The sequence below is a fragment of the Monodelphis domestica genome, chromosome 3 (assembly GCF_027887165.1).
Source record: "Monodelphis domestica isolate mMonDom1 chromosome 3, mMonDom1.pri, whole genome shotgun sequence".
Taxonomy (NCBI): Eukaryota; Metazoa; Chordata; class Mammalia; order Didelphimorphia; family Didelphidae; genus Monodelphis; species Monodelphis domestica.
The window spans coordinates 233,417,885-233,445,242 of NC_077229.1; the positions used below are offsets into that span (position 1 = coordinate 233,417,885).

The window sequence follows — 27,358 nt, forward strand, 5'->3', positions numbered from 1 at the left end:
TTTGCTTTTCAAGTTATGTTCGTTGTGTTTTTACAAATATTTGATCTGTGTTTGAAATTTGTACTTGTTCAGTATTTAATTCCTTTTTTTTTCCTTTTCTGGATTAAATCCCTAGAATTCGATAGTATTAGTTAGATAAGATAGCTGAGGGTAGGATGTTTGTTATTTTGGGTAGATATTTTAGTTTAGGCAATATGTAAGTAAGTTAGTAGTGCACAAATGCCAAAATAGTGTTGTCAACACAATTTAGGCTTTGTGCAAAGGGAGGACTGTAGAGAGGGAAGTTATAAAGTGCAAGAATTTACACAGTATTTTGATTGGCAGTCCTCAAGCTCAGAATTCTCAGAGAGCTGGCAGGGGAAAGTTCCAAGCTGTTGAAGACACAGTTTCCAACTGTCCATTTGGAGCTGATGGTCTGGACAAGACAAGATCATCTTGGAAGCTGACAGTCTCTGAATAAAATAACAAAGATGAGAGGAAGATTCCCCATACATTTCTGGTAGATAGAGTGTATTAGAAGAGCCTTTCTCTCTATTCCTTGGGACATTTGAGGACTCAACAGCTGGATTCCTGCTACCTACCTTTTACCTAGGAGCATCCTGAATCTATGTGGCCTTCATTCTGATTGGATCCTTCAAAAAGGTCCAATTTAAGGAGGCCACAGATATCTTCATTCCTCTCCAGACTGACTCCTGACTCTCTTTAGTTTTTTCTACAATTCCTTTAGCACTGGGAGCCTCCATTTCAGCTTCCTTTTATCTAATATCTGCCCCTATTAGATTATAATCCTTGGGACAGCCAAATGGATCAGTGGATAGGGAGCCAGGTCTAGAGTCAAGAAATTCAAATCTGGCCTCAGATAATTCCTAGGTGTGTAAGCCCACACAAATCACTTATTCCTAATTGCCTATCCTTAACTAATCTTCTGCCTTTGAACTGATATTCTAAGACAGAAAGTAAGGGTTTGTTTTTGCTTTTGTTTTTTGTTTGTTGGTTGGTTGGTTTTTTAATATAAGGTCCCCAAGGGCAATAACTGACTTTCCTTCTTCAAGTACTTTAATCCCAGGACAAAGCCCAGGACTAAGTATACTACAAATCTTGAATTAGATGCTATTATTGTCCCCTATTATCTGAGGTAGACAAAAGTTAAGTGACTTGCCCAGGGTCTAAGTGCCTAAGGTCAGTTTTTAACTCAAGTCCTCAAGACTCCATGCCCAACATTCTATCTACTCCACCATTATCTGTCTCAATAAATGCTTGTTGATTTAACTCTGGAAATAGTAAGGTTCCCTTCCTTCAATGAAGATCTTATAGACTGGAGAAATACTTGTTGGAGAGTTTATAGTTAGTTGTGATTCTTTTGGAGATGTGTGTTGGACTCAATGACTTGAGATCTCCTCCAACTAGAAAATTCTAATTCCTTGACAACTGTGTCAAACATCTCAAAGAACTCAGTAGCATGACCAATAAGTCCCTAGATTTTATATAAAGGAAGCCTATGAAATCATATGTAAAATGAACTGGATTTCTTCCAATGAGTCATAAGTAGTCAGGACAAAAGTAGTAGGAATAAATGGTAGTTGTAAAAAGGCAAACTTAGTCTTGGTATTAATATTAAAAGTTTGAAAAACTTGAGAAATCTCAAGTGGATGTGGTTTGAGAAGTCACTGGATTTTACAATAAAGATATATACAATCATTAAGGGGAAAGTTTTCAGATAGTAATGATGACAGAAGCTAAATCTATCCTATATTATGAAGAACAGCTATGTGCAATTACTTCAGAATTGCCTTATTCTTCATTTGAATCACAGATACAGAATACCTATAACCCACTAGATGGGTAAGATTCTCTAAGGAAATAGCTTACTACATGCAGGTTGCTTCATTTCTGGCTCATGGAGGCCAAGAAATTTAAAATTCTTCCACCTAAAATTCCATCATAACAATATACTGACCTATTTTTTTCATTAGTATAAACACTTTACTTTCATTTAGTCATAACTACCATGATATTGCCCTAATTGAAATTGTTGCACAATAATGTTATTAATGTCAGATTTTGCCCTCATGTGAAAATATGAAGTAATGACAATACTTCAGTCAAGTCCTGGTAAAACCAGAATTCCAATATGTCACCACTCCACTAAATCTGGTCTCATCCAGGCTTCTCCCATAGCTGCAGAGAATTACTCAAGAGTCCAGCTTGCCCTTTAGTTAAATAAATATTCATTTTACCCTCTGTCTAGGAACAAATCTCCCAACATTGCTCTTCTGACAGTAAATACCCCATCCCAATTCCAAAAATGTTATTTGAGTTGTCATATTTTCATAACAACAATTTGACCTGGAAAATTGACAAAATATTAGCTAGAATATGCTTGCATAAATAAATACTGACATCTATACCAAGTTATGAATGCAAATTTGTCCTATAACAAAAACTGAATAGAAAAGTTTTTATTTCCTGATCATGCAACTCTTATTTCAAACTACTGACAATTTATATCACCTCCATACTCTACACCTATCCAGCTTGACAGGCCTACCAGATCCTGAACACTCTGTGCCATAATGAAGCAACCAATTCAGGACTAAGAAGCAATTCAGTAAACTTTACACATTCAAAGAGTTATTTACCTACTGAATACCTTGATAGTACAGTTGAAAGTCAGTAAGATTCCTATAATTATAAATGTTTCAAGTAAAACAAAATATTATTGGTCTTAAATAAGAAGAATGAAAGAATTGAAGGAAAAATGGAAATCTTTAATTTTAATAAAATGCATGAATCAATTCTTGGGTGAAAAAAATTATGATAGAAAATAATTAATAGCTCATATTAGTGCAAGCCTCAAAGATCATCAAATATATTTTTTTACTATAACATCTGATTAATCCTACCGTCTACTCAATATATTTCTCAGTTGTGCTTGTATATGGGAATTGTAAATATAAATATATAAATAAAAATAAAATGGCCACTTAAAATATATTATATGGGGATGTCCATTAATTGGGGAATGGCTAAACACATCTTGTTATATGATTGTGATGAAATATTACAATGCCATAAGCTACAATGTATAGGTTAATTTTTTCTAAAACTTGGAAACAACTACATGAAATGATGAAGAGTGAAACAAGTAGAACCAAGAGAAAACTATGTACAGCTACAGATTTAATATTTTAAAAAAAGACTTCTGAATTTTCACCTCCAAAGAATAAACTAAAAAATGGAAGCAAGAAAGACATAATCTCTCTCTCTCTCTCTCTCTCTCTCTCTCTCTCTCTCTCTCTCTCTCTCTCTCTCTCTCTCTCTCTCTCTCTCTCTCTCTCTCTCTCTCCATATATCTACACACACACACACACACACACACACACACACACACACACATCTCTGTTTGCCAGATGATGCCTTCTATGGTTAGGGGAAGGGAAGAAGGGGCCTGGAAGTAAATTATATTAATAAAATATATTATATAATAAATATATAATATGAACTTCACATTTTATATACTGCTTCCTTTGTATATATACAACAACTCTAGGACAAAAGTAGAAGAGATTTATTATACTCATTTCACTAATACAGACTCTGAGCTTCAAGGATTTTACATTATTTTCCTAAGTTGTCAAGTAAAAGAATACAAACTCAAACAAAAACCATCTGATTTCAAATATGCTTTAAAAAAAAAAGTAAGGACTATAAAAATGAAGACCTGATTAGTGAAATTACAAAAGGATTCTTTTAACTTAAAAGAGATTCAAAACAGATTTCCATTCAATGGAATTATTTTATTATATCTAAATTGTTGCTTGATTTAGAAAAATCCTATTATATAGAGAAGTAATTTAGATTTTAATTTTCAGAAACATACTTACTACATGACCATAAAGTACATACCTATTCAGACCTCAAAGAAATTATCATTATAAGCCACAAAAATCTTTCCTCTCTTCATTCAAATTATTCCAAAATAAAGAAAAGTTTAGAAATCCAATACTCATAATTAAGAAATAAAAATGATAATTCAATATAAAGCATTTTAAAAGAGCACAATATGATATTTGGAAGGTATATTTATTATTTTGCTAAATTGTTGTATTTTTATTTACTATATTTATTATTAAATTTTATTACCTAAATGGATATTCTTTTTGTAAAAGTTTCTATACTCTTAGAAATGTTTTATCCCATGGCCCTGACAGTTGTAGCAACATGGAAGTACAGGAACTGGACTAGCAATGAAAAATAAGGAGGCTAAAAACTTCTGAAAAGTCTACAGGCAGAAATAATCTCTACAATATTAATCAAATATGCTCCAAAATAATTATCTCTTACATATTTGTGATCTATGCAAGTTACTAACACTACTTTAGAGCAATAAAATAATTTTTGAATCTAGACTATAGTATCACAGAAAACATTATAGCATTAATCACCATAGTTCAATGATTTCTCCCACCAAAATATCAAAGTAAAATAGCTGTCAAAGGCATAAATTAAATCAATTTCAAATTGAACAGAAAATTATTTCCTATTTTCCAAAGGTACTGATTTGGAGTGATCTTAAACCTCTGGAAAAGAATTTCTCAATTTTCAAAAATTCTGAAGCCTAATTACAAGTAATTATAGCTTTTCATTTTCAACATGATGAAATAATTTGATTCTTTTTACAAGAGGTCTGGTTTAGCTCAAAATAGACAAGTGCTTCTGCACTGAGTTAGTACACAAAGACAATAAGGATCATTCTCAATAGAAAATCAGGGCTACATGTTGGCCATAAATCATAAATGCTATATTGAAGCAAAAATAGTTTGTGTGTTCTACAAATGCCATTCAGTCATTCACACACAAGAAAGACAAAGTAAATAGACCACTGATAGTCTTGCCTTTAAAATGAGAAAAGTACTGGGAGGAAAGGGGGAGAAGAAACACAACCACATAATCATGATCTTAAAATTCAGTTGAACAATGTGTTTCTGAAAGAAAACACTGAGAAACAAAAGCCTTGCCAATAATTTATTTAGATACAGTCTCTTAAAATAAATTACCTAATAATAAATAATATGTCAATGTTTGGTTTTTAAGTAATCTCAGATGTTGAAGTTTCTTTTTAAGAAGAATGCTATTATAAAACTTAATAAGGATTAAGAATGTGCAGAATAATAAACTAAATCTCTGATACTTATAAATACCTTACTACCTCAAAATTTGCAACGCTACACATTTTTTCATCTCTTACTTTACAAAGTGCTCTTTTGCTGATGACTCACATTGTCAGTGATTTCATGTATGCTATTAGAAAACAACCTCCACAAAACTACTTTCCACCTTGACCTTACACACCTGGTCACGATTACACTTTTAGAAAGCTAAACTAGTAGTTTTAACAAGAGCACATCAATGCCAACTACCCAAACAATCCTCAAACAGATACCTATCTCTATATACACTCAGGCATCATTCTACAGATCCATCATTCTTTTCTTTAATATTTCCACCAAACTTTCCACATAAAAGTGGCAATGCTAGCATATTTTCTTTTTTTTAATTAACGTAAAAACTACTTTTGATAATATGAAAGTATTAAGTGTACTTATTACAATGTCCAATACAGTTCAAGGGGAATTAGGATACATTAGAACATGGAGTCTCATTTGTTAAAAACAGGCAAGGTATGAAACATGGGCAAGTTATGCTTATCAAAAAACTTATTTTGATCTTATTTAATGAGAACTATTAGCAAAACCAAATAGGAACACATTAAAGTGTTCATTTAAATAAATGTTTAAAGATATGTTGTGTTTGTATTATTGACTCATAATTTGAAATAGCAAAACAATTTATATAGTAATAAAATAGAGAATTTGTACAATTGTACCCCCCCAAAAAATAGTTCATCTATTAATCCAAAAACAAAATTGGATAAAGTCCAAGACAAAACTGTAACTTAGTAAATTATTGGCTATGAAAGATCTTCTGAGTAAATTTACACTGTACCTTCCTTTTATAAAAAAAAAAAAAACATTCTATCAAACTCAAGGCATTTTAAAAAACCTACTTGAACAAAAGACTAGAAATAGAAACACCATCTTCAAAGGGTTCAATGCTAAGAACCTATGCATACTTACCTAGAATTTCAAAAGAAGCATTAAAGGCAAAATATGCAAATATTAAATACTCCAAGCCTGAGGAGTTTCCCATACATCAACCTCTTGATTTTCTGACTAGGGATGTTCAAGTGAGGTTCAATCTGCCTTAGGTCAGAGTGGAACTTTTAATGAACCTTTGAGTCTTTAACCAAAAAGAATCAAGTAGTATGACCAATGTCTGTCTGTCATAGGACATTAGTAGTAATAATAAATTCTAAAAGATAGCTTGGTATAGTGGACAGAAAGCAGACCTCAGGACCACAAATACTCAAGTACAACCTCTCATACATATTGGAAGCATGATGCTAAACATCTTTGAACCTTTTATTAGCTTTCAAAGCAACTCTCTAAGACTCTTAAGTTGCAGAAAAGGTTCCAACTTGTATTGGCAGCAGTAGTTTCTTTACTGGGAAGGTATACCAATGAAATTACAGGTCTATTCTCTATTCGTACTAAAAATCAACCAAACTACAATAAACAATAATAACATATAATGCCACTCAGTTTTACAAAACACTTTACATATACATACATACACACACAGACACACACATACTAACAACAACAAAAATTCCCTCTGAGAAAAGTAGTATTACCATCCACATAATACAGATGAGGAAAATCAGAGTCTGAGACTTGATAAGACCGATTCATATTTACAAAGACAGTTAAATGCTAGAGTTAAGACTTGAATCCTTGTCTTCTGACTATGTCTAGTACCCTTATCCACTATTATTACAAGTATTACAAGTATTCTTATTTAATAAGCTAACATTAACTTAGTAATTCAATTGAACCAAGATTTATTAAGAGCCAAATATTATATTATGTTATTTTATCTACAGAACAATGTCCTAGGTAGTAAGGAGACATAGAAGGGGAACCAAGTCATTATTCCAACTCCTTTGAAATTTACATTTGTTGGAAGTAATATGTGCTGCCAATTTTAATATCATATCAAGGGTTTAAATTACAAAGGGTGATAAATCTCAGATAAACTCAGATCTCCTATCTCTTTGGGGAGTATTTAAGCCCCACTTTCACCAACTGAGCTGGTTTTTTTTATTCTAGTACACGGTAATTCATTTTCACATACACAGTATATTCATTTCCTGTTTCATACATTATTAATTTAGTAACTGCTATTAGAACTGAGAACATCATCAGTAGTTTTTCTTCAGATAACTTACATAAGTTCAATAAATGATTGTAATTTGAAAACTATCTAGATATGTATGACTTTTGGAAGTAAGGCATAAATTTCCTTAAAGAACAGACTAACTTCTTTGATATATAGCCCAACTAAATTACTCAAGAGTGTAGAACAATCAAATCAAAAATCTATTTTTAATTCTTAAAAGTGGAAAATTTGTTTTATTTGTTAACATTGTGGTAGTGCATCTTAATGATGAAAAAATTTTATAATTTGACAAAAATTTGGTGTAACTTTTTTTTAAAGGGGCTATTATTCTAACTATAAACAACAAAATCTATCTATGTTTATATGTGTATATGTATTTGTCAGTATATACGTCTATATATATTGTTCGAGTACATAAAGATTTTCAACATATGGTCTATAATATGTAATATTAGTCAATACCTCCTTAATATTTAAAGTAAAAAAATCAGATAGATAATATATGGAAATCAAAAATTTAAACTGCTGGGAAATAAATTACCCACATTAGGTTACATAATATGTATAACTAGTAACAAAAATAAAAGCATAAGAAGATAGCATATTTAACAAATAATAAATAATAGAAAAAATTCACACCTCCAACTAGCTTATTTTCAAAACTTGGATTTTTTTTAAAGTTCTCAGGTATGTGTTTAGATTTACTAAAAAAGATCACTAAAAAAATTAATGCAGAATTTTTTGGTTTAAAACTTAAATTCTAATGATCATAATGTTGAATAAATACTCATTCGATTTCTAATATTAAATTATTATTTCTGTACTCCTTTAAAAAAATTTTCTCAAAGGGGAAAAAGCATTTTATCTAATGTAGAAACTTCTGAGAAATTTAGTGGGTTCCTATAAAAAGTTGAGATTGTACCCATCAATTCATGAGAGTAACTTTAATATTTCTCATATGAAAAAATAACTAGGTTTCTGGCTATCTTAAGAAAAGGTATGAATAATGAGCTTTTTAATATTTTAAGTAAGTTAGGAACTACAAGGCTAAAACAGGGGTTCTGATTCACTGTTTCTTATGGCTTACCATAAGATTGTCTGTCAATTTTCTCCAGGATTTTAACAAAAACAGTTTTTATAATAATGTACTTCCCACCAATAGCAAATTAGTAAATTTCCCAAACTCTCCCTCTCCAAACTTAGAGAGCTCTGACCAACTTAACATCTAATATATTATCTATGAAAATTGCATGATGTTCCTATACTCTGGGTAAAATATTTCAAATCTCATATTTAAACTATATATAGCAAGTAATATAGAAATGCCTAAATAGCAACATGAAGATTTATTTTAAAAATGTATGATAGTTTAAGGTTTAGAAATATATATTTATGAAAATAGATAAATTATTCCTATAATAAGCACAGAAATTTAGCTACTTAAAAACCAAAATATGTAGCAGTATTTTGCAACACAGAAAGAGATCTACATTAAAACTTGAACTTTAATGACTCCAGTGAATATAATTATCTTGAAAACAACCCTTCACATAGTTATTTCTTTCAGACTGACACTTTTCAAGTTTGGTCTGAGGGCAAAGGTGACTTTCCTTTGAAAAATATAAGTAAATTGAGCCATTTCCCCTCAATAAACATTATGTGTATAGATAGATATGTTACATATCACCTACTTATATAGTATTAATAACAAAAATACATTCCTTAATAAAATGGAAGCATTCACCAATCCCTTTAGTATGCTTTTTTTTTGGAAATTAAAAGTATCATATCAACAAAAGAGCAAAAGATAATATAACAACTTCCATTTATATAGGAAACAGAAAATTGCTATTATACAATCTCATGTGTTCCTTACAGCAACCTACTGAGTATTACAATATAATTTATTTTACAGATAAGCAAACTAATAATAAGAATGGTTAATTAACTTTCTCACAGCCAAGCTAGAAGTATCTAGCAAAGATCAAAGACAGAATTCAATTCAAGGTAATAAGCATTTTTTAAGCATCTACACTGTATAAGATACAATGTTACGGTTAGGATTCAAGGACAATGAAATCCTCAATAGGATACAATTTATACACAAATAATAACAAAATAATTTGGGGAGGAAGGGCAATAACAAATGGGAGGATCCTGAAGGGCCTCACACAGAAGGAAGCACTTCAGCTGAGCCTGGAAGTCAGATATTCCCAGAAGGAAAGATGAGGAAAGAGAACATTGCAGGTAACGGACACAAATGTTCAACAAAAGGCACAGGAGCAGAAGATGAAATATTGTAGGTGAGGAATAGCAAATTGATCAGTTTAGTCAGAATATACGATGATGGAGAATAATGTGAAATAAAGATGATCAGGCAGGCAGTGAATTCTGAACAAATGAGTTTGTAGATTATCCTAGCAATAAAATGGAATCAATAATGTTTTAATGGGATTATGTGCTTTAGAAAGATTCTTTTTTGGGTGCCATGCTGAACATCTAAATTAGAATTGTAAACTACTTGAGTACAAGGAGTTTCTTTTGCTTTTCTTGTTATCCACAGAATTTAGCACAGCCCCTAGCTAGGTTACTTACTGAGAAAGTAGCATCAAGGAAATCAATTCTTAGGAGGCCAATTACTAATCTGAGCAAGAGATGACTAACCTGAATTTGTGAATCAAGAGAAAGAAATAGGTACAAAGGTAAAAAGACAAAACCTAGCAACTGACTGACTGTACTATGTAGGGAGGGAAAGTGAAGTACAAGGACTGAAAATGTTGACTTGAAAGATGCTGTCCTCTAGGAGTTAAGAAGTGGGGTGGGTTTAGAGAAAAAGATACTGAACTCAGTTTTGGATACATTCTGAGATGACATTGGGACACAAAGATAAATATGCCAAAAAGATAGCATGAAACTCTAGAGACAAAAATGGGAACTACATATGAAGATTTAGGTGTAATCTGCCCCTATTAACCAAAGGGAATGCATGAAATCCCTAGGAAAATAGAGAGAAGGGCCCAGGAAATTGGCTTTATTGAAACTACATCATAGCCCCTTTTCCTCTTCTATTCAAAAATTCTTTGAAGATACCTTTTTATACCATTTCCTCATTATATAGACTGGTGTTACACCATATGTTTTACTATTGCTTCTTGACTTGTCTGTAACTGATTCTTTCCAGATATATTTTCCATTCTTTGAGCTTTATGACATCATCAGTGGGAGAATATATGTTACAAAAATTTTTCTACATCAGCAAGCAGCTTGAAACCACTAAAAGCATCGCACAATTTCCCCCAAAGTAACAGTTACCATTCCTAACAAATCAGTTCTAGTACCAGATATTCATCATCCGTAATAAATATGCAACTGCACATATATAGAATCAGAATCACAAAATCTCAAAGTTGGGAAGCAGTGGTCATTTAAGTTCCACTTGTGCCAGGGGGGCGGTGAGGGGGGGGGAATCACCTTTTGTAATATTTCTGATGAATGGTCATCTAAACTTTGCTTGAAGAACTCTAGTAAGGGAAATTTACAACCACTACTGTTATTACTTCTTAGGTCAGTCATTCTATTTTTGGACAGGAAAATTTTTTTCCCCTTACTTAAAACTAAATCTGCACCTCTGAAATTTCCAAATATTGATCCTAGTTTTGTTCTCTGAAGCCAAGGAGAACAAGTCCTAAATACCTGGCCATAGAGACATCTCTTCAAATAACTGAAGAGAGTTAACAGGTTCAGTCCAACTCTTTACCAATTTAAACACATCCAGTTGCTTCAACTGATTCTCATATGTCATGGTCTTGAGGTGCCTTTATTATCCTGGCCATGTTGCTCTCTCACTAGAAAGAACAATTTCTCAATAATCAATGTCCTTAAAATGTCATGTCCATATATGAACACAATACCCTAGCTAACTAGGAAAAAGTCTTTTTTTTTTGTAGAGCCAATTAAACTATGACTGCTGCAATTCATTTCATTGTGTCAGGTTTGTGGTTTCTATGTCTCTTATTCTGATGAGTATCAGGATATATTTGCTTCTTAGAATTTTGCAACTGAAAGTGATATTATTCCTCTGGGGAAAGAAAATGAATTGATGTTGTTAGAAAATTTAAACATGCACATGAACATATAAACATAGTTTTATAGATGACAAAAACCCTCCTATTTTCTGCCCATGTTAGGCTCTTTGTACATGGAAAGCTTATCACCTCACCTGATTTCACACTACAAAATTCAAGTTAGCATTCATAGGTAGAATGCCTCCATTTTCACAAGGAAATTTTTCACACACACACACACACACACACACACACACACACACACACACACACACAGCAACAAGTATTTCCATCAAAAGACCTTTGATCCTTAATTGAATGTCCAAGGACATCCACCTGGCATTGACCAAATATTTAAAGGCAGACTTCTGGGATGACTCAAGCTTATATTAACTGGTGATTTTACAATATATCTATGCAGTTTTAATTGCTTCTCACTTTCAATTGCATTCATCCTTAAAGCCAGACAAGAAGGTCTACCATTTAACTTGAATTATAACATAGATAAGTATACATAGATGACTAAGTATCTGGAAAGGACCCCAGCTCTTGAGACTAGAGGTAATGTCCTCCACAGCATCCTTGTAAACCAAATTGCAGTAGATGGCATTAAAAGGATTTTCTTAATCTCTCTTTCTGTCTCCTTAAGAAGTTAGAGAGCAGGATTTCTAAGGAGATCAGAAACTGACATGAGTCATTGAGTCAGAGCTGAAGATTCCATTACCAAGGGAGACCTGAGGAGAGGAAGTAGGAAGCCCTCTGACAGGAAGTTAGGGGGAAAGGTTGGTCAGTAAGGAGATAAGGAAGCAGCTATTGACAATTGAAGGTCTTTTGCCTCTAGCATCTCTAAAGAGCAGGAAGTCTGTCTCTGAAGCAGGGGGCTACTAGCAGTTCCGTTGCTATAGAAAACTGATTGAAGGAATTATTTTAGGGAGTTACATAGTGAATAATTTATAGATAGAGTAGGTTAAGATAGGCCTGGCATGCCAGGCAGAAGAAACTGTCTTCAGAAGACAGAGATAGGTTTAGGAAATTTTAGGTAGTCATTAGGAATTTTAGGTATATTTATAGGGTATAAGATTATTTCCTCTTTTCTATCTTTCTATCTATACTTCATTCTTAAACAAAATTTCTGTTAAACTGCTCTCCCCACTTTGTCAAACTCCTTAATTTAACCCTTCCAATGAGCATATCCTATATTATGAATACCATTCCTCATTATTCTTACTATATAACTCAAATATCTCAAAGTGTAGATCAGTTAATAGTTAGAACAAAAATTAAATCATGATCCTGAAACTCTCAAAAAGAAAAATGCATTCCTAATACATGTCAGGGAAGGGACTTTTCTTATAGAAGAAAAGGTAGGCTAAGAAAGCATCTTTGGAGATGTCATATCATCATATCAATCTAAATGCAAAATTGGAGGACTGTAGTACCCTTTCTCATAAAAATAAAAAAAAATAAAAAAACTCTCCTAAGGTTTTGGGTACACAGATAATCTCCTATCAATCTCATCAGGACACCAAATCTTATTTTTGGAGTTTCTCCTTTCCCCTTATCTATTGAGAAAAATCAACATTTAAACTAATAATCAGTAAAAAATAATAATCAGCAAGAACACAAAATCACTCATTTGGAAAGTCTTTTGCCACAAAATGCAGGAAGTTAAATAGACAGGAGAAATTGATGAAGTCTCATTTTAAAACCCGTAGAATTAATAGAGCGATCTCATCAAACTATTGAAATGAATTACCTTAATTCAGGCCCAAAATACTGTTTCTCTTAATGCAAAAAACTAATTTATGTTAAGTTTTTTAGGCTGCATTATTATACTATTGATTCATATTTAAATTGCAGCCCAATAAAACACATGACTTTTTCAGACTACCTAATACTGAAGTTATACAGTTGATTTTAAAACTTCATCTTGTTAAAATCAGACCAATAATCTTTTTGGAACCCCAATCTTAGCAACTAAAACAATAATAATTTCTGCTAATTTTGTGCCATCTGAAATTTTTGGTCAACATGCTATCTAAGCATTCATTCAATCCTTTGATAAAAGTGTTAAATATCACAGAGCCAAGGATAGATTCCCTCAGGATGTCCACAAGATGCCTTATTCTTGGATAACATAAAATCATTAATGGTCATTCTTGGGGTCTGGTCTTTTAGTCAGTTGTAAATTTCTCTAATAAGATGATTCTCTAATCTATATTTCTTTTTTTCATTCATTAATTCAACAAAAATAATCATAAATATATCAACACAAAAAATAGTAAAGATGCTAAAAACATAATCTCCTCGAGACTAGAGATTGCTTAACTCTGTCACCATAACGTTTTTGCATTGCTGCATTACTTTTCTATTTCATTCTTTGTATTTTTCTAGACCCTAGAACAGTACTGGTAGAAGCTTAATTTTAATTGACTAAAGAGAGATATACAAAAAAATGTAACTTCTCCCATAGTGTTGTTTAAAAAAAACAATTATGTAAATTATGTGTATATTCATGCACATATATCTAAGTACATAAACTTAACAAGTACTTTTATTTATGTCTACTTCATTCCTTATGCACTCTCTTAAAAGCTTTATTATGTCTAATACTACTCATCCAACTTCTTCCCAACTCTCATCCTCTAAAAAACCTCCTCCACAATGAAAATTCAGTCAATGTAAACAAGCCAACCAACTAGAATTACTAGCTCTATAAATGCTAGTCCATCACAGCTTTGCCAAAAAGTTTTTGGCACAACTAGCATGAATTTTTTGAAGTCATGATCTATCCCAAATTTTTCCACTTTATACAAAAGCATGAATTTGTGAAATGTTTTTCAACATAAGAAAATTATATAGCATAGCTAATAGAATGCTAGATTTCTAGTCAGAAAGGCATAGGCTTCTCTAAATTCTGCCTTTGGCACTTACTAGCTATTTAAGTGGGCAATCAATCAACAAATATCTATAAAAACTAGCTATGTACCAAGTCTTGTACTAAAACCCTGCAGATACAAAAACAAAACTTGAGTATTACCTTCTCACAAGGAATTTATATTCTAACGCTGGGAAAAAGTACATGAATAAATATATGTAAAATAAATTCAAGGTGAATTGGGGTGGTTGGGTTAGGAAGAGATGATAGGAGAACAGCAGTGTACTAGAATCTAAGGGAATCAGGAAAGAAGTAATGTTAGAATGTGGTGCCCTAAGCAATGCTTTAAAGAAAACAAGATCCTAAAAGGCTCATTATTTAATCTCTCTGAGCCTTAGTTTCCTTATCTATAAGGTGAAGGGATTGAACAAAGAGTTGTCCCCTAAAGCCTGACTCCAGCAGATCAAGAATCAATCAAATACATTAATTAAGCACTTTCTACTTGCCAGGGACTCTAAATATAGACGTTATATATACAACATTCCCTTGATCTACCCAGTCTGGTAACTGTCAAAAAGATAAATGGGGTTAGCCAGAAATTATTTTATAGCTCTTTGTACATACTATAGTACTCCCTCACTCTATTGGGGTTCACCTATCGGGGCTTCACTGTATTGTTTTTGTCTTCTTTTTTAATATATCTAATTCTGTATTGTGGCGTTACACTAAACAAGGCATACTATTGGCAGAGGGAATGAAAGGAGACCAACCACAGCACTGTGTTACGCATCCTGGGCACTGATTGGCTCAGTGACTGTAGGTAAATAAGAGTGTGGAAAAGGTTTATAGGAGAGTGGGAAGGGTTTGTAAAGCCCTAATTAAAAAGATAAAATAAATAGAATGCCACTTCTTCACAGATTTTTATCTATTGCAGGGGTCTCTGGAACATAACTTCTGTGATAGGTGAAGGATCGCTTTACTTTATTTTCTATATGGTCATTAAACAGTCCTTTAGTAGTAGGGTCCAAAACTCTGTCAGCAAATTTCATTTTTGTTCTCTTTTAAAAATTAAACACATTTTCCCTTTCTCTGGAATCTTTAGCATTCTATTAGCAATTCAACTACACTTTTCAGTACCCAAATCTAATGTTATTAAGAGACCTCATCCAACACCAACAAGGAATGCTCCTTGCCAACATCAGCATTCTAGCTTTTTCATCTTTCCACACACTGCCCTTCTCTCTCTCCCTCCCTTAATCTATCAATACTCAGCACACAGTCAAGCAAAGCTATCCCTGAAGTCTTATCTGTCAGGGAAGCTTATATAATTTTAATATATGCAAAAGAGAGGCCCTAATTAGGAAGAGCTTTAAGGCAGCATTTTATTCTACCAAGTCAAATCTTTTGTTTTTGTTTTAACAAACAAGGAACAAAGGAACAAAGTAGAATCTTAGGATCTTTTGACCCATTTAATCAGTTGTGAGATTTTAAAATTGGGTGATCTGTCATAGAAAACTATCTATGACAACTTGTCTGTTCCTTTCTCATATTCTTTCAAGGATATTATCAATGCATACATAAAGTGTTTTCATAAATATTTTTAAAAGATGAGAAAGTAGGCAAAAAAGTGAATAATTGTCACTATCTTCTCAGTTATCTTGACTTCACTCAATAAATAGACATCTCTTGCAATATACAGAAATGTGATTTTGCTTTCTGTTTAATGTATTCCCGTGTGTAATAATCATCTTTTCCACTGAAATATTCTTAGTGAACTCAATTCCTTGATAGTCTTATTTTTCACTGAATGATCCCAAAGAGATTACCTGTGTTCTGTATTAAAATAATTCTTTGATAATGATATAAGTATATGTAATATTATTTTTTATTTCAAATTTTTCATTTAATTAATTAATTTGGAATATTTTTCCATGGTTACATGATTCATGTTCTTTCCCTCCCCACCTCCCACAGTCAATGAGCAACTCTACTGGGTTTTACATGTGTCATTGATCAAGACCTATTTTCATATTATTAATATTTGCTAATTCTAATATTAGAGTGATCATTTAGAGTCTACATGCCCAATGATATCCCCATTGACCAATGTGATCAGGCAGTTGTTTTCCTTCTGTGTTTCGAGGGAGGGATGGAGGGATGGAGGAAGGGAGTGAGAAGAAGGGAGGAAGGAGGGAGGGAGGGGAAAGGGAAGGAGGGAGGAAGGGATGGAAGAATGTAGGGAGGGAGGGAGGAAAGGAGGGAGGGAGAAGGAAAGGAGGGAGAAGGGGGAAGGGAGGGAGGGAAGGAGGAAGGATAAATGCCCAAGTAAAAAGGAGGTTATTACAAGAAATCTTGGCTCAAAGTTGCACTGGCCTAAAGGACACAATGAAAGTTCCTTCCTTGAATCAGCCAACTACGATTTAAGTACCTACATCCGAGTCTTAAAAAGTCTTGAAAAATTCCTTTTAGGAATTAAAGGATTCCATTGAGTTTTAAATGTTTTGTCCAGGGTCACATAGCCAGTATATTACAGAAGTAAAACTTGAACTAAAGCTTTATTGATTCTGAGGTCAAGCCTTATCCAACTGGCCATGTTCTGTACATATTTACACACAGAAACTCACATTCACACACATACATCTGTATGAACATATATATATATATATATATATATATATGTGTGTGTGTGTGTGTGTATATATAGTTGTACACATATATACCAACAAAAAATCAACTACTAGCATGAAATGCTAATGAAATGAAATGAAAATCACAAAATAAATCCTACAATTACAAAAATTAAAGACATGTAAGGGTACTAAGACTTGAGATTCTCAGAAGGCACAAATAATAGCATATTCAAAGTATAAATATCAACAAAAATTAGTGTAAACATGTATAAAATAGGCTAAGTTTTTAAAATCTCTAGGTTTTTTTTTAACATTTTCTACTTCTTTGAGGCTTGTTTTAAATCAATAAAATCATAGTTACTATATTTTCTAGAACATAGTAATAGTTTCCTATGGGTTGACTATAGGTCAAAATATATTGTGCAAATATTTGAAACTATGTTTTTCAGCTAACAATTTATCTACATATGCAATTATAAAATATTAAGTTAAAAACCATTAATCATTCAGAGAAGGAATACAAAATATAGTGAATATAAAATATAGTGAATTTAAATTATAAACAGCATTAAAGAGATAGAGTTTTAAATCTTGATTCTTTTCCCAAAGAAATCATCAAGGCAAATTTATTTTTATGAATCCAAATTAAATTCTTAAAGACTTAATGACAAAGAATGCTATTCACTTCAGAGAAAGAACTGTTAGAGGCAGAAGGCATATCAAAGCATGTGATTTTATACTTTAGTTTATTTGGGTTTTTATTTTGGAGTTTTTGTTTCATATGAGAATTCTCTTATAAAAATGAAGAATAGGAAAATGTTTTGCATCACAATATATAACCCAGGAAAAAATAAAAGTTCAAAATAGATGTAAAGAATGGACAATGTCTATGAGAGAGAGAACAAATAGCACATCTTTCAGAAAGAGAATATCAGCACTATATGCATGTAAGTTATGACAGAAAGGGGGCAGGCTAGAAGACGGGGATCTGCAAAAGCCAGATGGTTTCATTACATCAAGCAATAACCTATTTGAGGCATGATAATAAAAATTAGGCATTTCACCATGAACCACAATTTAAATAGATACACAGATACATTTCACATTTAACTCTAGTATTAACTTGGTCAAAAAGACTGGAAAAAAGAAAAGTCATCTTTCACAAATTTACATGGTTTGTACTTTAGTTTGTTTCATTTTAATATGCCATTGTTGAATTAAATGAAATTGATATGCCTGAAAGCCATTTAGAGTTTGTATTATTTCTTGAACTGTATAAAAGAAAAATCCAATGCTATTTTCAAGAAGTAAATGACATTTTAAGAATATGGATCTGCTAGGAAACTAAATTTAGTGAAAGATCATAGAAGCAGAAAATAAAAGTATCCACTGAATAAAATGAAAAACCCTTTGGCTTAACATTCAAGGCTTTGCATCATCTGGCTCCAATATATCCAACCAGACTTCTTTCAGATCACTTTATATGCTCCATCTCCCAGACAAACTGGAAATTTTCCAATATTCAGTTGACTCTGTACGTATGGACCATGCTACACTACCTGAAATGGAATTCTCTTTTATCTGCCTACTAAAACCCTTAGCTACCTTTAAGTCTCAGCTCAGGTGCCACTTCTTCCATGAAGCATTCTTTGAACTTACTTCTACAAGAAGTAAACTCTCTCTTCAAGCCCTTCCAAAGCAATCTGATTTATGGTGTGCCATTATTGACACTCTTACCCATATTACATTTAAATATAAACAACTTGGGCTTACTAACTAAACAATGATATAAAAGAAGTGGTACTCAATACACAATATCCTCAATGACATGTGAGCAATCAAGGTAAAAGCCAGTAGAATTTTATGAATCAAATATCAAAGACAACAGTCAAAACACAGGCATCAGCCAGTAAAATGCTCAGGTATAGATAGATAACAACTACTAATGTCCTCAAAAATATCAAGACTCACCACTTGCACGTTCGTTCATATCCCATCATTGTTGCAGAGTCTCGGGCTGTCTGTAGCAATTTTAGAATACTGTACCTGAATTATTTATTCACAAGGATTTATAGCTTTTTAATTCCATACCCTTTGGAGTGAACTGATTCCAATATGGGGCCTAAGGAACAGAGTCCTGGAACCAGTGATACCTGCCCCTTCAATGAATAGAGTACAATCAAAGATTAACAGTATCTTATAGCTGAAGGGAACCAAAGCAGCCATCTAATTCAACTCATCCATAAAAGAATCCCAACTGAAAAATGCCTGACAGGTAGAAATATATCTTCAAAGACCATTGAAAGTATGTAAAACTTCTCCAGGCAGACTAACCCACATTTGAAAAGCCCAAATTGAAGGAAGTTTTCTTGACAGAAGACTTAAATTTGCCTTTCTTTGCAACTTCCAACCATTTTTCTCGGCCTTGCTCATTGGAATTAAATAGAACAAATTGAATTCTATTTCTACATGGCTCCTCTTTAAATATTTGGAGACAACTATCATATTCCCTTATCCAAGAAAAACATCCCCAGTTTAAAACAAAACCAATCTTCATGTGATATGGATTCAATGGCCTTCATCAAATTGACTGTCTCCAAACTACTCTTCAACTTACTAGCCTCATTCTGTTTCTCCCATAACCTTTTCCCAAAAAAATAAGGAAACAGAAAATTCAAGGAATAATTTAAAACTTACCTATGTCTTTTTGTGCTATATAACAACGTCTATATCCTCCCATAAACCCTCTAAAGGGACTTGACTTAAGAGTCAAGAAGACCTTAGGTTCAAGTTTTGCCTCTGATATATAATACCAGTATTACTTAACCTCACAAGACAAGTACCTGTAGAGGACTATAAGTATCAGAGAAATGACTGATATGTATGACCAGGAGAATTTAACACTAATATGAAATGAATTTGTTGAATGAAATTGTAGATCTAACCCAAAAAACCTGCTTTTACTTAGGAGTAGTTAGGGATTACTTAAAGAACTATACAATGTCTAATAAACAATAAAAACTGCTTTCTGTCGATTAAATTCTGGATTCAATTTGCTGTTCATTTTCTGTCTGTCCAAAATAACATATACTAATGAATGGAAAACCAATCATTCTTCCATTTGGTCTTTGTGCTGGATTTTCTCAATGACATTAGCAAATACTTTGGTGAGACTATAATTTCCTATTTTATATCCTTTCATAATTATAATCACAGGATTGGGAAAAAAAGGGTTGCTACAACTTTTATATAACTTAAAACCATAATAAAAATCATACAAAGGACATTCAAGGTTAATAATGTAAGTACAGGAGGTATCTGGGTGGCTCAGTGAATTGAGAACCAGGTCAAGAAACAGGAGGTTCAAATCTGGTCTCAGACACTTCCCAGCTATGTGCCCCTGGGCCAGTCACTTAACCCCCATTGCTTAATCCTTACCACTCTTCTGCCATAGAACCAATATACAGATTGATTCTAAGATGGAAAGTAAGGGTTTCTTAAAAAAAAAAAAAAGAATGTAAGTACAACAGAAGAAGAAATGGTGGATTAAAAGAAAATCTATACTACCACATATTAAAAAACAAAGGAAAGAAAAAATTGAGGTTAAGGTGACTGAAAAAATGAACCTTACCACAAAAACACTTATGATGATACCGGGAGAACAATTAGATATATTACAAGCATAGACTATAGCTAAGTATTTATTCCTACTATCCCTTCCAATGAATTATATGATTCAGCAAATAAAGTAGTGGACCTAGAAAAGAAGACCTGATTTCAAATCCCGACTTACGTACTTAATAGATGTACAACCCAGGACAAATCATTTCACCTATGTAAAAAATAGACTCGAATACAGGACTACAATCCCCACGAGCCTTTGCTCCACTTCCCCAGAATGCCTTGTAATCTCACCTGGGCCGAGATCCAGAAGGTATTTAAACTGATTCAAAGGCTTTTGAGGGGGCTCTCTTGGCTCTTTTTGGACTTCCTTTTTGGAGCAGGCGCTCTCTTGCGTGATGTGAGGTTATTTTGTCTAGGCCTCTGGCCTAAGCACATGTTTCTTACTTGTATATTCCTTAATCTTTAACCTTTAATAAACCTCTAAAAAATATAATACTTCTTGCAGAGAGAAACTAATTTCTATCTGCCTCAGTCTCCCCGTCTCCCCTAAATTTTAATCTTTACACCTAGAATTGCCTTAATTTCTTCACCCATAAAATAGAGCTATTATTAATACGTAACTCAAAGGTTTGTCTTGGGAATAAAATGAGGGTATAAGTAAAAAAAAAATTCTGAACCTTAAAATGCTTCAAAAAGCTGGTTTATTATATTATTATCTCAAATAAAATTATTGTATTCCTCCCTGGTCCTAAATATCTGTTCATGTATGTTTTATTTGTGTATTGGCTATGTGTTCAGATGTATCACTGCAGCAATTTGATTCGTGAAAATGGAAAAAAATATTTATTTTTATCTTCTTTTAGGAAATTAAACTGAACCTAGCAAAAATCACTGTTATTGAAATGAAACTTTTATCTGGAAGCGATCAAGATATTATATCTAAAAAAAGATTCACTCAAATAAAATTATTTAAAAGGGTACACAAATAGCTTTGGGAAGAGAACTGAAGCTCTCCACCAAATCCTATATGATGTTTATAATTACGAGGCTATGATGAAAAATCAAATCTGTTTTCTGAGGATCAACCTCATTCATTATAGAGAGACATGCCACTAAAAGGTTTACTACATATAAATAAATATTTTTGGCCATGGCAATTCACGAAACGAAGAAAAATCAAAAATACACTTCAGTCCCCTTCAATCCTCCCTTCTACTTTTTCAAAGACAATATCAGAATATTGATTAAGAGTTCAGAAAAATGTTTAAATCTCCAGAAGAGCTGCCAAAGCACCTGAGTTAGCAAACATCTGACAGACTTGACAAAAAGTAATGAGATGACTGCCAAAGACAAAGATAAGTTAAAACATAAAGTCTTCTATAAAATCTTACAAAGAAGAATAGTAGTTAAGTATGAGTACTATCACCTCATAAAGCAAATATAAGTGAGGGGCAAACCAATTCAAAGCTAAATATGATATTCTAATGAACAAAATCATCCCAAAGACATTCAAGGATAAGAATGGAACAAGAGCAGAAAAAAAAAGATTTTCAAAATCATTCTAATTGTTCCTCCATCAAAGACAGCAGAATCATCCAACTTTGACACTAGCATCATATTCTGGATATACTTATAAAGGTAGAAATGGTACTAAGAACATACATGGGAAAAGCAGATGATACAGTGATGGGGAATCAATATTCAAGGTAATTGAAGAAAGAAAAAATACTAGAGAGAAGAAAAAAACTCAGACCATTTCAATAACAAAAAAAGGCAATCAAAAAAATATAAATAGCTACCAACCAAACATATGTCTACTCTCTAGTCTTCCAAAAAAAACAACCACCAAAAAAAATGCTTTCAAAATCATCTTTACACAAATAGAAAGCATTCTTATTGAGGGAATCTTTAGGGGGAAAGTAGAATATCACAAAGAACATTAGAAAATGAACCATAGCTTTATCATTTCGCAATTAACTGAAATAGGCAGAGAACATAAAATCCTATTTCATTTATTATTTGTTAATTATTTTAAAAATTGATTGCATAACACAAAACTCTCTTACATGTACAAAATTATTCAACATGGATCCAGAGCTGAAGAGGAAGAAGAAAGAAGGCTACTTTGTTGTAAAAAAAATTTTTTTTTTAAGTTCTTTTGCTGAACTTAAACTTTTAATGAAAACAAAGGTGCATCTTTTGCATATGCTGGTGTTGCTATGTGGCAGGGAAGCATGGAATGCAATTGCCTCCAAAGAAATAAAAGCCAATATCACACAAAAGATTATAGAAAAGCACAAGAAGGGTGCAAACAAGATGCTACAAATAAAATGATGAGAAACTCTGTATTTACAGTATCTCTTTTTGTAGTAGCAAAGAATTGGAAATTGAGGGGATGTCCATTAATTGGGGAAGTGCTGAAAAAATTGTGACACATATTGGTGATGGAATACTGTTGTACTATTAGAATTGATAAGCAAAGAAAAGCTATAAAGATCTGCAGGAACTGATCCATAGTGAAATAAGCAGAACCGGGAGAACATTGTACACAGTAACAGCAGTATTATAGGAAGTTTACCTTTAAAAACTTGGCTACTTAATCCTCAATTATTAATTAAGGGAAATGGGAACCATTTCCAGAGAAAGAATGGTTGGAGTTGTGTTTCACATCAGTATATCTATGGTTTTATTTGGAGATTCTGATTATGTGTGACTGTGCTCTTACTTGATCAATTTGAAAGTGTTTTGCATGATAAAAAAAATGCTTTCAAACTCTGAGGAAAAAAAACAGCAACAAAATAAATTGTCAGGGAACCATATGCTAAGAAGAGAAAATGCTAGACATGTGGCATAATAAAGGGATGATGGGTGAAGAGCAAGACTGCTGGAGAGTATCAGGAGGAATCAAAAAAAGTAAATAGCAAGTCAAGTAGTCCTCCTGTGGCAAACTTATGAGAAAACATTAGAGGAAATTCTCAATTTAGTGAGATCAAAGATCTATTCAAGTATTTCAGATAGAACTTCAATAAGGATTTCACCATCTCCAGGCTATTCTCTGAAATTTCACAATTATTATTATTTTTTTAATTTTTAACTAAAATACTTGATTCATTAACTAAAACAAATGCAACATTCACACTCTTATTTTCTAATTTTCTAATTTGATTAAAGAGAGATAAAATTATATTGAAAATGCAAGAGAAAAGAAAATTGCTAAATAATTACATTGAAAACCAAAGGTAATTTAACTAATTCTTGTTGGAATTTTATATTTTAAATTTTTTTTTTCAGTTATCAAGCATTTATTTTTTTTTCTCTCTAACAGTACCAATCTTGCCATGGGGGAAAAAACATAAAAGACTTTTAACATAAATAAGTATAGTCAAGCAAAATAGTCCCACACTGGCCACATTCAAAAATTTGAATCTAGATCTACAATTAATCCATTACCTCTCTGTCAAAAAATAGGTAGTATTCTTCAATATTAGCCCTCAGAAATAACTATTAGTCATATGCTGATGAGAATTCTTAAGTCTTTCAGAAGTGTTCATTTTTAGCATTTTTAGCTATTGACAAAATCGTTCTCCTGGTCCTACACATTTCACTCTCTAACAGTTCAGACATGTCCTCCCAGGTTTTTCTGAAGCAACTTGTTTCTCCATTTCTTTCATCACAGTACTATAAATAACATACCATTATATTTAGCCAATTTCCTTTTTTAACAAAAATTTGGTTCACTAAAAATTTATTTCATTTTAAATAATTTGAAAAGATAGATTGATATTTGTATATATGCATATATCACTTTTTTTCTTTAATTTAGACATAAGTTTTCACAAACTTAGAATATCATAAGACTCATAAGTAATTTACATTGAAAATGTTCCTTCAAAAAGTTACATACAGAGCTGTAAGCTCTTTTACCCAGCGTGCACTTGCCTCCCCCCTGCCTCCAGGTGCGGCACCACCTCCTCTCTTAAAGGTTTAAACTTGCCACTTCAAAGTTCGCCATGGATGATGATATTGCTGCACTCGTTGTTGACAATGGATCCGGTATGTGCAAAGCTGGCTTTGCAGGAGATGATGCCCCTCGGGCTGTCTTCCCTTCCATTGTGGGGCTCCCCAGACATCAGGGTGTGATGGTGGGTATGGGCCAGAAAGACAGCTATGTGGGGGATGAGGCCCAGAGCAAGAGAGGTATTCTGACCCTGAAGTACCCCATTGAATACGGTATTGTCACCAACTGAGATGACATGGAGAAGATCTGGCATCATACTTTCTACAATGAGCTCCGGGTGGCCCCTGAAGAGCACCGTGTACTGCTCACAGAAGCCCCCCTGAACCCCAAAGCCAACAGAGAAAAGATGACACAGATCATGTTTGAGACCTTCAACACCCCAGCTATGTACGTTGCCATCCAGGCTGTGCTGTCCCTGTATGCCTCTGGTGGTACCACTGGTATCGTGATGGACTCCGGTGATGGTGTGACCCACACTGTGCCCATCTATGAAGGTTATGCCCTTCCCCATGCCATTCTCCGTCTGGATCCGGCTGGCCGTGATCTGACGGATTACCTCATGAAGATCCTGACCGAGAGAGGGTACAGTTTCACCACCACAGCTGAGGGAAATCGTGCGTGACATCAAGGAGAAGCTGTGTTACGTGGCCCTCGACTTTGAGCAGGAGATGGCCACTGCTGCATCCAGCTCTTCTCTGAAGAAGAGCTACGAGCTCCCTGATGGTCAGGTTATCACCATTGGCAATGAGAGGTTCCGGTGCCCAGAGGCTCTCTTCCAGCCATCTTTCTTAGGCATGGAGTCCTGTGGAATCCATGAAACTACTTTCAACTCAATCATGAAGTGTGATGTTGACATCCGTAAGGATTTGTATGCCAATACCGTATTGTCTGATGGTACCACCATGTACACAGGCATTGCTGACAGGATGCAGAAGGAGATTACAGCCCTAGCCCCCAGCACAATGAAAATCAAGATCATTGCCCCACCTGAGCGCAAATACTCTGTCTGGATTGGAGGCTCCATCCTGGCCTCCCTCTCCACCTTCCAACAGATGTGGATCAGTAAGCAGGAGTATGATGAGTCTGGGCCTTCCATTGTCCACCGCAAATGCTTCTAAATGGACTGTTGGTGTTTTTTTCTTGGTTGTTTTTTTTTTTTTGTCAAAGGGTGTGACATGATAATTGCCCAAAAAAAGAGATGAGATTGGCATGGCTTTATTTGTTTTTTTGTTTTTTGGTTTTTTTGGCGCTTGACTCAGGATTTAAAAACTGGAACAGTGAAGGTGATGAGCAGTCTAAAGTAATGTTGGAGGCAAACATCCCCAAAGTTCTACAGTGCATCTTCAGGACTCTGATTGTACATTTTTTTAATAAGTCATTCCAAATAGTGTATAATGCATTGTTACAGAGTTACTTGCCTCTATGAAGGCAGTCTTGCTCTATTACCACAGGAGCAGAGCGACTTAACATAAATCCAGATCAGGGGGAGAGGGCGGGGGGTGGCAGCAGTATTGCTTTACGTGTAAATTATGTAGTCCTTAAAAAAAAACTTTTTGTATCTTCCGCCTTAATACTTATTCCTCTTTTTTTTAATTGTCAGCCATAACGAATGGCTCCCTAAATTCTCTCCCTGCCCCCAACATAGATGTGAATGAAGACTTTAACAGTCTCCCTGGGAGTTAATGAGATTGGTGCCAGTACTTGGGGGAGGGGAGGAGCTTTACCTGTACACTGACTTAAGACCAGTTCAAATAAAAGTGCACACGTTACAGGAAAAAAATATAATAATAAATATAATATATTATAATATATATAATAATAAATATAATAAAACTAATTACCGATACATCAACAGATCTGTAATTTCATAACTTTAGGTAAAGTTCCACAGATACCTATCACTATCCATCCAACCAGTATCTTCTCATCCTATCCAACTCCCATTCATATCTTTCTGTAAATATGGTATAAAATCATCCACAGCACCCAACATGAGGCCTTCCTCTTAATATCAGAGTAGCATATAGGTGGACCTTTTAACACCACTTATTCTTACTACAACCAATGACTAACCAACTTTCTTTGGCACTTAGATGATTATCTTTTACCTGACTTCTTATGTATAATTCTTGGTCAACAACATATTTTGAAATTTTTATGTCCATAATATCTCTTTTTACAACCTTTTGGATTCCCTAGATATTGTAGAATTCTATGATTCAAAGCCACAAATATTATATGTGTGTCTGAATATCAATACAGGTATTCCCACATATTGATATATATGTATGTAAATAGACATATGCATGTACATAAACATATAAAAGATAGAGGCAGAATGGGAGTGAAGTTAAAGAACTATTCTCATTATCAAGAAGACAAGTGAACGTTTAGAACATAGTTTAGATAAATATATACCGGATAATTAACTCTGGATAGAAAGTATCAAAGTCTAAAATGCAGATCAGATACCAATTTGCATAGATAGATTGGTAGAGTTTATTCCTAGATATCTGCATGTATAGTTGACTTTATAGATCCAGACCAGATAAGCAGACACATAAATGAATTAGAAAATATAAGAGGTATCTGAGGATATTATTGTTTTTATTATTATTATTTGATTGCTTGATGGCACTGGTAATGCTCTAGTTAGGTAAAATAGTCACTGAGCTTGGGATAAAAGATTTTAAAGGAATATTGTTTTCAGCAGGACCAAAGAGAAGGAAAAGGAAGAATAGAATAATAAGTAGTATTTATAAAACACTAAGATTTGCAAAAAATTATTTCGCTTTATCCTCAAAAAGTATGTGTAGTATTTTATCTCCAAGAACATAAGTATTTA

General features: G+C 33.3%; 1 protein-coding gene and 1 pseudogene across 3 annotated transcripts in view; one reads left to right on the plus strand and one right to left on the minus strand.

Moving 5' to 3' along the window:
- Positions 1 to 27,358, minus strand: part of ZNF407 (zinc finger protein 407) — a 670,437-nt gene that overhangs the window by 509,285 nt on the left and 133,794 nt on the right. The window lies entirely within an intron of this gene.
- Positions 24,415 to 26,278, plus strand: LOC103101991 (actin, cytoplasmic 1-like; annotated as a pseudogene).